The following is an 11,690-nucleotide window of genomic DNA, read 5'->3' on the forward strand; positions in this document are numbered from 1 at the left end:
AGTCTTCCGAGAGGCTTCCGACGGTCGCATCCATCGCGTCACTAGTAGCCGAAAGAAGCCAAACGTCGGTGCGGCTCTATACTGCGCACCGACGTTCGACTTCTTTCGGAAAATCGTGACGCGATGGATGCGACCGTCGGAAGCCTCTCGGAAGACTGTCAATCAAAATAGGAACGCCCAGTCCCGCAGCCCATACCCGGAAGCGACGGAGAAGATGCATCTCGTAAACGGTAAGTACGGATCATATTTTAAAACAACTAGCCGATTCCCCTAGACAAAACGAGCAGGAATCTAAGGGGAAAAAGTCATATATACGGGTGAACCTCCGCTTTAAATCAAGTTCATAGATGCATTCCAAGCATTCCTGGTCTCCTGTGCTGCTGACACCATATGTGACAACCACCAAAGTAAAATGCCTGCCTACCAGATGATGGATTGAACAGAGCACTGTTCAATCCATCATCCAAAAATGGAAAGCATATGGCAGAACTGCAAACCTACCAAGACATGGCTGTACACCTAAACTGACAGGCCAGGCAAGGAGAGCATTAATCAGAGATGCAGCCAAGAGGCCCGTGGTAACTCTGGAGGAGTTGCAGAGATCTTCAACTCAGGTGGGAGAATCTGTCCACAGGACAACTATTAGTTGTGCACTCCACAAATCTGTCCTTTATGGAAGAGTGGCAAAAAGAAAGCCATTGTTGAAAGAAAGCCATAAGAGGTCCCATTTGTAAGAAGCCATGTGGGGGACACGGCAAACATGTGGAAGAAGGTGCTCTGGTCAGATGAGACCAACATTTTACTTTTTGGCTTGAAGGAAATTGCTGTGTGGTGGAAAACTAATAACACATGCACATCACCCTGAACACACCATCCCCCACCTTGAAACATGGCGGTGGCAGCAGCATATTGTGGGGATGCTTTTCCCAAGAAGGGACAGGGAAGCTGGTCAGAGTTGATGGGAAGATGGATGGAGCCAAAATACAGGGCAATCTTAGAAGAAAACCTGTTAGGCCGCGTACACACGGCCGAGAAACTCAACGGGCAAAACACATCGTTTTGCTCGTCGAGTTCCTTGTTCGGCTGTCAGAAAACTCGTCGAGCCAAATGTTCCCATTGCCCAACGAGGAAATAGAGAACATGCTCTCTTTTTGGCTCGACGAGTTTCCCGACGGGTTTCTCGGCGAAAAGTGTACACACGACCGGTTTTCTCGGCAGAATACGTCTCCCATCGAGTTTCTTGCTGAATTCTGCCGAGAAAACCGGTGTGTACGGGGCCTTAGAGTCTGCAAAAGACTTGAGACTGGGGGTGGAGGTTCACCTTCCAGCAGGACAACGACCCTAAACACACAGCCAGAGATACAATGGAATGGTTTAGATCAAAGAATATTTATGTGTTAGAATATGAATCTGTGGCAAGACTTGAAAAATGCTGTTCACAGACGCTCTCCAATCAAATTGACAGAGCTTGAGCTTTTTTGCAAAGAATAGGCAAGAATGTCACTCTCTAGATGTGCAAAGCTGGTAGAGACATCCCCAAAAAGACTTGCAGCTGTAATTGTAGTGAAAGGTGGGTCTACAAAGGGCTGAATACAAATGCACGCCACACTTTTCAGATATTTATTTGTAAAAACATTTTGAAAAACATTTATCATTTTCCTTGCACTTCCCAATTATGTGCCACTTTGTGTTGGTCTTTTACATAAAATCCCAATAAAATACATTTTAGTTTATGGCTTTCCTACAGGATATGCACCTCATGCTTGTTACCTAGTTACTAGTTCACAATCTCCAAAATACCCCACTTGGTAATATGGTCTATCTGATACTAACAATTCAAAAAGAGTATTCCTGTATTCATGTAACATGGATGCGAATATTCACGTGAGATACTTGTTCCTAAAAAGCTCCATTGGTAACACATCCTGTACTCTTGGTAACATCTACAGCCCTAATTATAATCAAACTCTTATTTTTCAAACCTTATCTAAATTATCTGAATTTGCCTCAAGTTTATTCATAGTAGTGGGAGACCTTAAAGGGCAACTCCACTTTCATGGGAAAAAAAGTAGCAAATAAAAAAATAATACAGCATATACAACTGCGACACAAATCATAATGTAAATTGAATGTTATTAAAAAATGACCTTTCCTTTTCAATCTGAAACTATTGTTAATTTTCTGTAAAATGCAAAATGGCTACCTAAAGGTGTTCTGTACACAGAATGTGTACAGAACACACCCCCCCCCCCAGAAACATTTACTGCCTGTGTGATTGGCTTACACATTTTTCCAGGAGTCTGCACTTCCAAGCCAGATTTTTGGCATCCCCTGCAGCAAAAATTTCCTTTTTGGTAAGATACTACAATAGGAAATCACACCTTAAGAGATGCCGACCCTGCAGTTTTCTTCATTAGAACCCCTGCAGGTACAGCAGCTGGTTGATAGTTATAAAACCACTCCCATTAGACTCACTGAGCACATTGGTACGGAGAAACAGATTTCTTCAGAACAAAAGGTAGGATTCTACAACAAAGTTTGTTAAAATCCTTTTAATGTACATACAGTAGATCACCCAGAGGGGAATGTTTTTTTTTTTCAAAAGTGGAGTTACTCTTTGATATAGCTCAGGAGGACCCTATTATCAATACCTCTCAAGGCTCCTCCTCAATCCCCTACAAAAGTCTTAAACATCTCAGAAAATGTTTATACAACACATTTAATTCATTCCTGGAGATAATTGCATCCTTAAAGCAGAGATTACGTAGCTACCCAAAGTCTTCACTCCAGTGTTGATGCTATCTTCCCATATGATCACCATTTGGAATATCTTAAAAGCTGATATTGGTGTATCTACATTTACTGATCATGCTCCTGCTATAGCATAGATCTGTGTCACCACCTTGCCCCCTCACATTACCAACTTGAAACGCAATGATTTTCTTCTTTCTGACCCTATCTATATGATAACTTTGAAAGAATCGTACTTTTGCCTTAAAGGGGTTCTAAACCTTTGTGTTTTTTCACCTTAATGCATCCTATGCGTTAAGGTGAAAAAACATCTTGCATCTCCGCCCCCCCCCCCCCGAGCCCCTGTTTTACTTACTTGAGCGCGATCCTGCGTCACTTTCCAAACGGCTTGTCGGCTCTTCATTGGTTAGATTGATAGCAGCGCAGCCATTGGCTCCCGCTGCTGTCAATCAAATCAATGATTCAGCGTGCCTAGGGGGCGAGGTTGAGTCATACACTCGGCGGCTATGGCCGCCGAGTGTATGAAATGGAGGCGCGCCCACAAGGTAACCCCCTCGGGAAACAGCTTCCCAGAGGGGGTTAGTAATTGCAGGGAGGAGCCATGAGACCTGCCATGGGACCCCAGAAGGGGCCACTCTGTGCAAAACTAACTGCACAGTGGAGGCAAGTATAGCATGTTTGTTTTTTGTTTTTTTAAAACTGAACCTATATATATCTCTCTGGGCCTCTTACGAGAAGTTCATAAATTCACAATTAGGGGTTAAGTGAGAGCGGCTGTGGATGCCACCAACAGTTACCATTCTTGGAGTCCTGTGCTTCACCTTGACTTACCCATTACAGTGTGTCCAGCTGGCCATAATTACATCCTGTCTCTCTTCACTATGAACTTCACACAGTTTACCCACTTTGTAAGTGATGCTATGTTATGTTAATAAACTTGTTACCATTTTCCTAATCCCTGTGCTTTACAACTTTGTTTCTCTTTCATCTTACTGATGTGATCGCTTATGATCTGTACTGAAGAGCTGCAGGATTTTGTTTTACTTTGAAGTTTACATTGCTATTAACAGACTCATGGACTTGCCATATTTTTTAATGGAGAGTATATTGGCCTTGGGCTTATTAACCACTTAAGCCCCAGACCATATTGCTGGTCAAAGACCAGGCCACTTTTTGCGATTCGGCACAACGTGGCTCTCAAACAAATTTGAAGTCCTTTTTTCCCCACAAATAGACCTTTCTTTGGTTGTATTTGATCACCTCTAGCTAGAGCGACAATTTTGAAAAAAATTCAATATTTTTTACTTTTTGCTATAATAAATATCACCCACAAATATATAAAAAAACACTTATTTTTGCAATAAGCGTATATTGATTGGTTTGCGCAAAAGTTATAGCATCTACAAAATAGGGGAAAGAATTATGGCTTTTTTATTATTATTATTTTTTTACAGTAATGGCGGCGATCTGTGATTTTTATCGTGACTGCGAATTTATGGTGGACACATTTTTGGGACCATTGTAATTTTTACAGCGATCAGTGCTATAAAAATGCACCGATTACTGTGACAATGACACTAGCAGTGAAGGGGTTAATCACTGGATGGTGCTGAAGGGGTTAAGTCAGTGTTTCTCAATTCCAGTCCTCAGGCCCCCCCAACAGGTCAGGTTTTCAGGATTTCCCTCAGATGAAAAGGCTGTGGTGATTACTTTGGCTGGGTTCACACTACTACACTACTTTCATCCTACTTTGCTCTGCTACATCGGTCCTACACTGATCCTACATTGGTCCTACATCCATCCTACTTTCATGAACAGGATACTACTTTGGTCCGACTTCAATGATATTCAATGGGGCTGAAGTAGGATCAATGTAGGACCAAAAGTAGTACAGGGAGCATTTTCAAAGTCGGACCGACTTGTGTAGGACGCTACAAGACGCTCTCATAGGGAAACATTGAACACAGAGCAAAGTAGGATGAAAGTAGTGTAGTAGTGTGAACCCAGCCTAAGGCAGTGAAACTGATCAAATCACCTGTGCAAAATAATGGAAATCCTGAAAACCTGACCTGTTGGAGGGGCCTGAGGACTGGAATTGAGAAACACTGGGTTAAGTGTACCTAGGGGTGTGTTCTAACTGTGGGGGGGGGATGGGCTGTGTGTGACACTACAGTGATCACAGCTTCCGATTACAGAAAGCTGTGTACACATTGATATTTGGAGTCGAAAAAAGGTAAGAATCTCCCATGCTATGCTGTCCAGAATTAGGGTCAATGGGGTCTTTCTCTCCCCAGCTTATTCTAAGCTGTGGCCTAAACTAGAATTCACACTTAGTAGTGCTAACCAGAGTCATCTGACATAGATCCCCATGCTCTTACTCTCATGCCGCATACACATGGTCGTTTTTTGTGATGACATTTTCCAAGACAAAAAACGACCGTGTGTAAGCGGCATCAGTGATATTCTTGATGTACTTATCCAAAGAGGGACAAAACAGGCATTCTACCTCAAAAGACATTTCTTGCATGGGAGTTATGCTAACCAGCATTTAAGCCAAAGAATCCTCTGCATATTCACAAGCGAGGAGGCTCATTCTGGAGACCTGGTGAAATGTAGCACTGTAAGGCCGCCACAGGTAAAAGCTTAGTTGATGGTGAACAGAGGGATCTGTTAAGATGGAGATGGGGTTGTGGGCCATGCACCTAGTCTAGACAGCAAGTGTCTGGCAGACTACCATAGAAGCAACACTAGGTTGCATAGAAAGGTCCACAAAGGAAAAAAGGCCTTACAGAGGGGCTCCACTTTCATCCACTGGGTCCTTAAATACGGGATTATGCTCCTTAGGAACCTTTAGCATCTTAAGAAAAGAAATGGCAGCGTCCACCACAGGGACCATACATTTTTGTATGCAGCTCTCCTCAATATAAAATTTCTGAGCAAAAGTCTTTGGAGGAGTTGAAGAGATTACAAGGGTACTCCAGGATACCTGATGGATCAGCCAAGAATTAATATTGCAATACCACACCCAAATGACCCCCGGTACTGGCAAATGAACAGAAGATACACAGAATAATTTCAAAGAAAATGCCCCCTTTATTGGGCATGCATACAGCTTATATCTAGTTCAGCTTTATCAATCACAATAGGGGAGGGGGGGAGTGGTTAGTAAAGGGATACAGTAATATGACTATAATTAAACAAGTCAGCGATATATGGTTTATACAAGTCAGTGACCCTCTAAGATACGTGATCATGAGTTAACACCAGTCAACTGGCCATCTGGTTATGAATCATAAGTCATGCATCCAGTCCCAGACACACCAACCCACAATGATTGCGATATATATATATTAGTACAGTGCTTTTGCCAGCATCTGTCCAAACATCATTTGATAGTTGCAGATCTAAGCTATTTTGTATACTGAAGTGGCCAAGCATGTTTTGGGCATATTACACAAGGAGTAAATAGCTTTTAAACATGAGGCCAGTCACTGTGTAGGCCAAGCTTTAAGAGAGAGGGGGCTGGGAAGGACTTAGCAGGTTTCGGCATCTGTAGGGACTTAATTCCTCAGAAGAGAGGGGGGATTTTCCTCTTCAGACAGGGTGTCTGCAGCAAAGGCAAAGTCAGATACTGACTCGGCCCCGGAAGGATTTACCCCCTTACCAGAGCACTTTTTGTGATTCGGCACTGTGTTGCTTTAACTGACAATTGCGCGGTTGTGCGACGCTGTACCCAAACAACATTTTCTCACAAATACAGCTTTCTTTTGGTGGTATTTAATCACCTCTGCAGTTTTTATTTTTTGCGCTATAAACAAAAAAAGAGCAACGATTTTTGCTATAATAAATATCCCACATTTTAACTTTTCCTCAGTTTAGGCCCATATGTATTCTTCTACATATTTTTGGTAAAAAAATTGCAATAAGCGTATATTTATGGTTTGCGCAAAAGTTATAGCGTCTACAAAATAGGGGATAGTTTTATGGCATTTGTATTATTATAATTTTTTTTTTACTAGTAATGGCGGCAATTATGGCGGACAGATCGGACACTTTTGACACATTTTTGGGACCATTGACAATTTTACAGCGATCAGTGCCCGCCACTAGCATTGGCTCCGGCGGTGAGCCCCGGGCCCCTAGTGGCCACAATGGGAAGTGACGTAAGGTAATGTCAATTTGCTCAGCCTAGCCAACTTGCCGCAGTAAAACTGCGGCAGCTGGTCGGCAAGTGGTTAAAAGGACACATTTTGCCCATGAAATCAGACATTGTAGCGCAAGAGGAAGGCAGGGAGTCAGACTGGGTGAAACTGTCCAAACAGAGGGTACTAGGACCTCCCCTTGGAGTAATATGCCAAGTTTGCACCAGTGAGGCCAACTAATCCTGACCACTTGTGATTGGTGCAAAATATGGCCCCAAAGGGATACACGTAATCTCTGATGCTGCGGAGAAGGAAGGTTAAAGCCTTCTGTGCGAGGCACTATAGTATGCTGAACCCAAGCAGGCATCCAAAGATTACTGTGCTGTAATTTGGGAACTGCTAGTACCAACCATGAGAAGTGCACCCTAAAGAAGAAATCAGTGTGCACGTGTACAGTGAAGAATCCAAAAAAAGAAGCTGCACAGGTGCAGTATTGCCTGATACAACAGACTTTTGCCAGAACCACTGGCAAACCATGACCCTGAACCTATATAACATCCTGTGGTTAACTCAAAACAATGCACCACATGCAAAGGTGAGCATCCATGATTCGGTGCCCAAACCAACATTACAAGCCAACCCTTTGTCTCCATTTTCAGCTGAGCAATTAATCAATCTGGAAGCTGCAGAGAGGAGATACAGTGGCTATTGTGCAACCAGGAGTATTAATAGAAAAATTTCAAGAAAAGGGGTTAGCTTCTCTCGGTAAAGACATTGGGGAGATTTCCCCTCACTTCCTGTCCCAGAGACATAAGAGGAAATAAAAGAACATTTCTACTGTGTGAGAATTCACATTTTAAGCCTGGTTCACACCTATATGTTGTTTGGTGCTTTTTGCAGAAAAGGTTAATTTAACATGGTTTCCAATGAAACACGTTCACATCTATGCTTTTTTCAGCTGCTGCATTTTTGGAAAGGGTCAGGGACTTATTTAAAATGCAAAATTGTGCAAAACTGTGCTTTTTTGGTTCAGTGGAGAAGTTTTAGAAAAGCATGTAGTGTGTTTTTGCAGCGTTTTGCATTTTTTAATTCACCCAACAAATTGTCCAAAAAAAGCATAAAAAATGCAAAAACACATAAAATAAGTGCAAAAAATGCATCAGAAACAGAAAAGAGGGGAGAACTGAACAATCAGTAGTGTTTGATTGCTCAGTTCCTGGGATAGAGCCAGTGAGGGACAGCTGCAGCTGCGATCAGTGCTGCAGCCATCTAGGCGAGTATTTTTTTGGCATTTCTATACTTCTCTTTTAAAGGTAGAGTTACATTTTTTAATTACGGTACATAAGTCAAAAAGGATTACGTTTAAAGCTATTATGGTTTAGAATACCACAGAGCTCCTGAACCTGCTTTTACTTTTTGAAGCACCCTTGGGATCTGCTACTACTAGGCATGACTATGACCCCAAGACTGTAGAGTAGCCCTTTATTTATTCACACTATGTATTCATCTTATGATTCCTCCGACAGCGTACATCACTGTGACCTTGAGACACTGCACCTCTCTGGAGACCTTAGCAGTTCTCTGTCTCAGGCTTTTTTGGAACGAAGATTGACAGTTCTATAAAGAGGAAAAAAATCTTAACAAAACAAGGTGGAATCATATTTTTTGAATGTTTTATTAGGGCTAGATTGAGACTGTCACATTTCATATTGTACTGGAATGGAAGGGATCAAAGAGGTTCACTTCTCTAGTTCTTAAAGTGAAACTATAGTGTCTTTAGTTAGTACTATACCATTGATCAGGAAGAGTTCATAGTAAACTCAGAACTTTTCTACGATTGTCAATATATTTAAATGGGGTCCCTTGCAATTTGGTAACCTACACTTTTTTACATATGGTGTTCAGAATGTACCCAGAAATCTTATATATCCAACTATATATCAAATTCCAGACATTCTCTGAGCTAAGATTTTCATTTTTGGTGAGATCTTTTAAGCATGGCAAAACTCATACCACATGTTGACATTTACTGTATCGGGCAACGCACCTACAATGCAGTACACCACAATGCCATGCTTTTCAGTCTGCTGCCCTATAAAAAGGTACATGCCTGATATAGCATGTTAAGGTGAATGTGCAGCTTTAAAGCACAATAAAGCATTGTAATAACACAATGCATTATGTAAAGGGGGTCGTAAGGTTCATATAAAGGAATGCAGATACTTCTACAGGGATGCAGAGGATTCAGCTTTTGTCATAATACCATTTAAAAAAAAAAATAAGATTCACATGGTCAAGCAAACATAATTCTCTTTGGAAATCCAAGCAATGTGTATGGTTTCTCTTTCTCAAAATTGAAGTGACAGTTTCAAGCTAAATTACACAAAATAAATAAAATTACCCCTTCCCAACATACACACAAATACTCACCTATGGCCCAATGATCTGACGCCTGAGAGGTTCCTCAGCAGCACTGACATTTTCTCCCTGGGTTCTAACACTGGCAGTCTGCCGCAATGTAACCTGACCTATGTATGCGCAACTCAGTCTACATTCCACAGAGGACTAGGAATAGTAAAGGTAAGTGTACTTTGCTGCAGACAGGGCATTGCGTGTCTCTTCTGCAATAAAAAGCCTGTTTGCAAATTTTAAATTTTTACATTTAGTTCCACTTGAACTTGTGGTGCTGTGACACAGGTGTCCCAGTATTCTAATCTTCAGTGCTAGAATATGAGTGGGTAGCTCTAGCAGCATTTCCCATCCTGATGTGGTGATGTAGAGAAATGGAGCAGCAAAAAGATGAGTCAGAGGCCAGAATGCAGAGCAGATTCAGTGGACTGAAACTGCCAAGTGATAAAGTTACATTTTTGTAAAGGCAGAAGGTTTATCATCTTACAAGCACCAAAAATTTGCCCAGTGCTACTTTAAATGACACCCAAAGTAGTAAAAGTAGGTAGCAATTTTATTTAAAAATATAATAGTAAAATGGCATATGAAACAGGTAAAACAGATACCATGTTGGCAAGCTGACTTTTTATGATTACATCATAAATTCCATGTTGAAATACAGTTTCCTAAATGCCCATATGTAGTAAGTGTAAAGGTGCATCATCGAACTCAATGTATTTCATGAAAAACATTTCACTTCCCCAGGAGCTAATGCCCACATAGTAATCTATAAAGTAAAACCGTGTTGAAATACATAACCAGTAGGTGATATCTGCTATAGATTTTGTAAAGCTAAGAGTCTCCATTAGGAGACCCATACTTGCATATCAGCTTAATAGAATGTGCAGGATCACATTCCGATAGTGACCACCAGGGATGTCTAGCCCAGGAGATGTGGGAAAAGGATCAGTAGGGATCCATGAGGACAAACAGAGATGGATATAATGCAGGCACAAGGGACTAGTATCGTTCCAGTAGGTGACTCAAAGTACTCACTGAGAAAAAGATGTGTATAAGGATATATATTACGTTTATTTTATTTTTTTGAAAAGCCCATGGCGTTTAAAACACACCCACAAACTCCACCCAGCGCCAAAAAAAGTGCACACACATAAAGAGTAACACAAAATGTGCAAACGGGTGTTACACTTGTCCTCCACAAGGAAGGACCTTACCCTGATCCCCGGGGCGTTATTCTCCAGATGGGGGACTGAGGTACTCGCATGGTCCATCTGGCCAAAACCAGACGGAGCCCATTCTCTGGAGGGTCTGCCGACCCACCCAAGTACTTGGTGGGGCTCCCCCAAACGTGTAGACAACCAACAAGAAAAGACATAAAAGTGACGTACACAGGGATAAATAGAAATAAAGTGGGGGAGAAGGAAGATGGGAGGGGTGAAAGTGACCATCATGCAATACGATGGCCAGCCCTCCAGCCAGGAATCAAAAATTCCATAAGGCCTCGGCCCTAGAGGCAGGTGGGAAAAAAGTGTATGTAGTGAAATGATCAAGGTGCCGATACTCGTTATAGTGCAAGTACGGCACCCCTGGACTGCCACTCACCACGGGCCTCTCTCTCAACCCTGGCCAACAGCCCAGACCAATACAGCACTCTTCCCCACCAGGAAGGAACAGGAGCTCTGAAAGCTCAGGGAGAGAGCCCTGACTCACCTAGCTCTCCCCATCACTCAAACCTAATTATATTCAGGAGGTACTAACCGAAAACCTAGCACCCCTTAACAGTAGGATTGGGGTCAGAGTTCTCTCCCGAAAAACTGGGAGGTTAGAGACTGCGTAAAATCTAGGCCAGAAGGCCAGGGACCTGACCCTCCGGCTTCGACCCAATGGTTCTCCATTGCCATCAGGAGGCTTTCGCCATTACACCAGTAGGTTTTGCATATGCCACCACCATCCCTTTCCACCTCGCCATGTACTGGGGACGGTTAGCATAGCACCACCTCCTAGCAACTGATAAGAACAGATACTACACTTGATCTTAGCCAAAAGGCCGAGAAGCGATCAGTGATCAATCAGTGATGTGCAGTGTCCCTAAGACCCAGCCATTACGGACACTTCCGGTTGTGCGCCCCAGAACTAGAACTAGCCAGCCGCGCTGTAGCCATCATTCAGCTATAGCATGGTCCGCAAGTTGTTAAGATAAAAAGCCTTGTGTGTGCAGCACCTGAGCTCCATCTCCACCCAGCTATGTTGCACAAGAGACTTGGCTGTCTGGGACTCTCCCTCAAACATACAACCCAAGAGAGAAATAGTCTCTGTATTGTTTGCAATGACAGTGTGACTCCAACCATACATAAAAATACAAACATGGAGACTCTCTCTCCCTTAGGT

The 11,690-nt window shown here is 42.5% G+C and overlaps 1 pseudogene; it reads right to left on the reverse strand.

The window, feature by feature from the left end:
• Positions 1-11,226: 11,226 nt before the first annotated feature.
• Positions 11,227-11,361, reverse strand: LOC120925162 (annotated as a pseudogene).
• Positions 11,362-11,690: the final 329 nt, after the last annotated feature.

Source organism: Rana temporaria, chromosome 1 (assembly GCF_905171775.1).
Source record: "Rana temporaria chromosome 1, aRanTem1.1, whole genome shotgun sequence".
In the NCBI taxonomy this organism is placed as follows: Eukaryota; Metazoa; Chordata; class Amphibia; order Anura; family Ranidae; genus Rana; species Rana temporaria.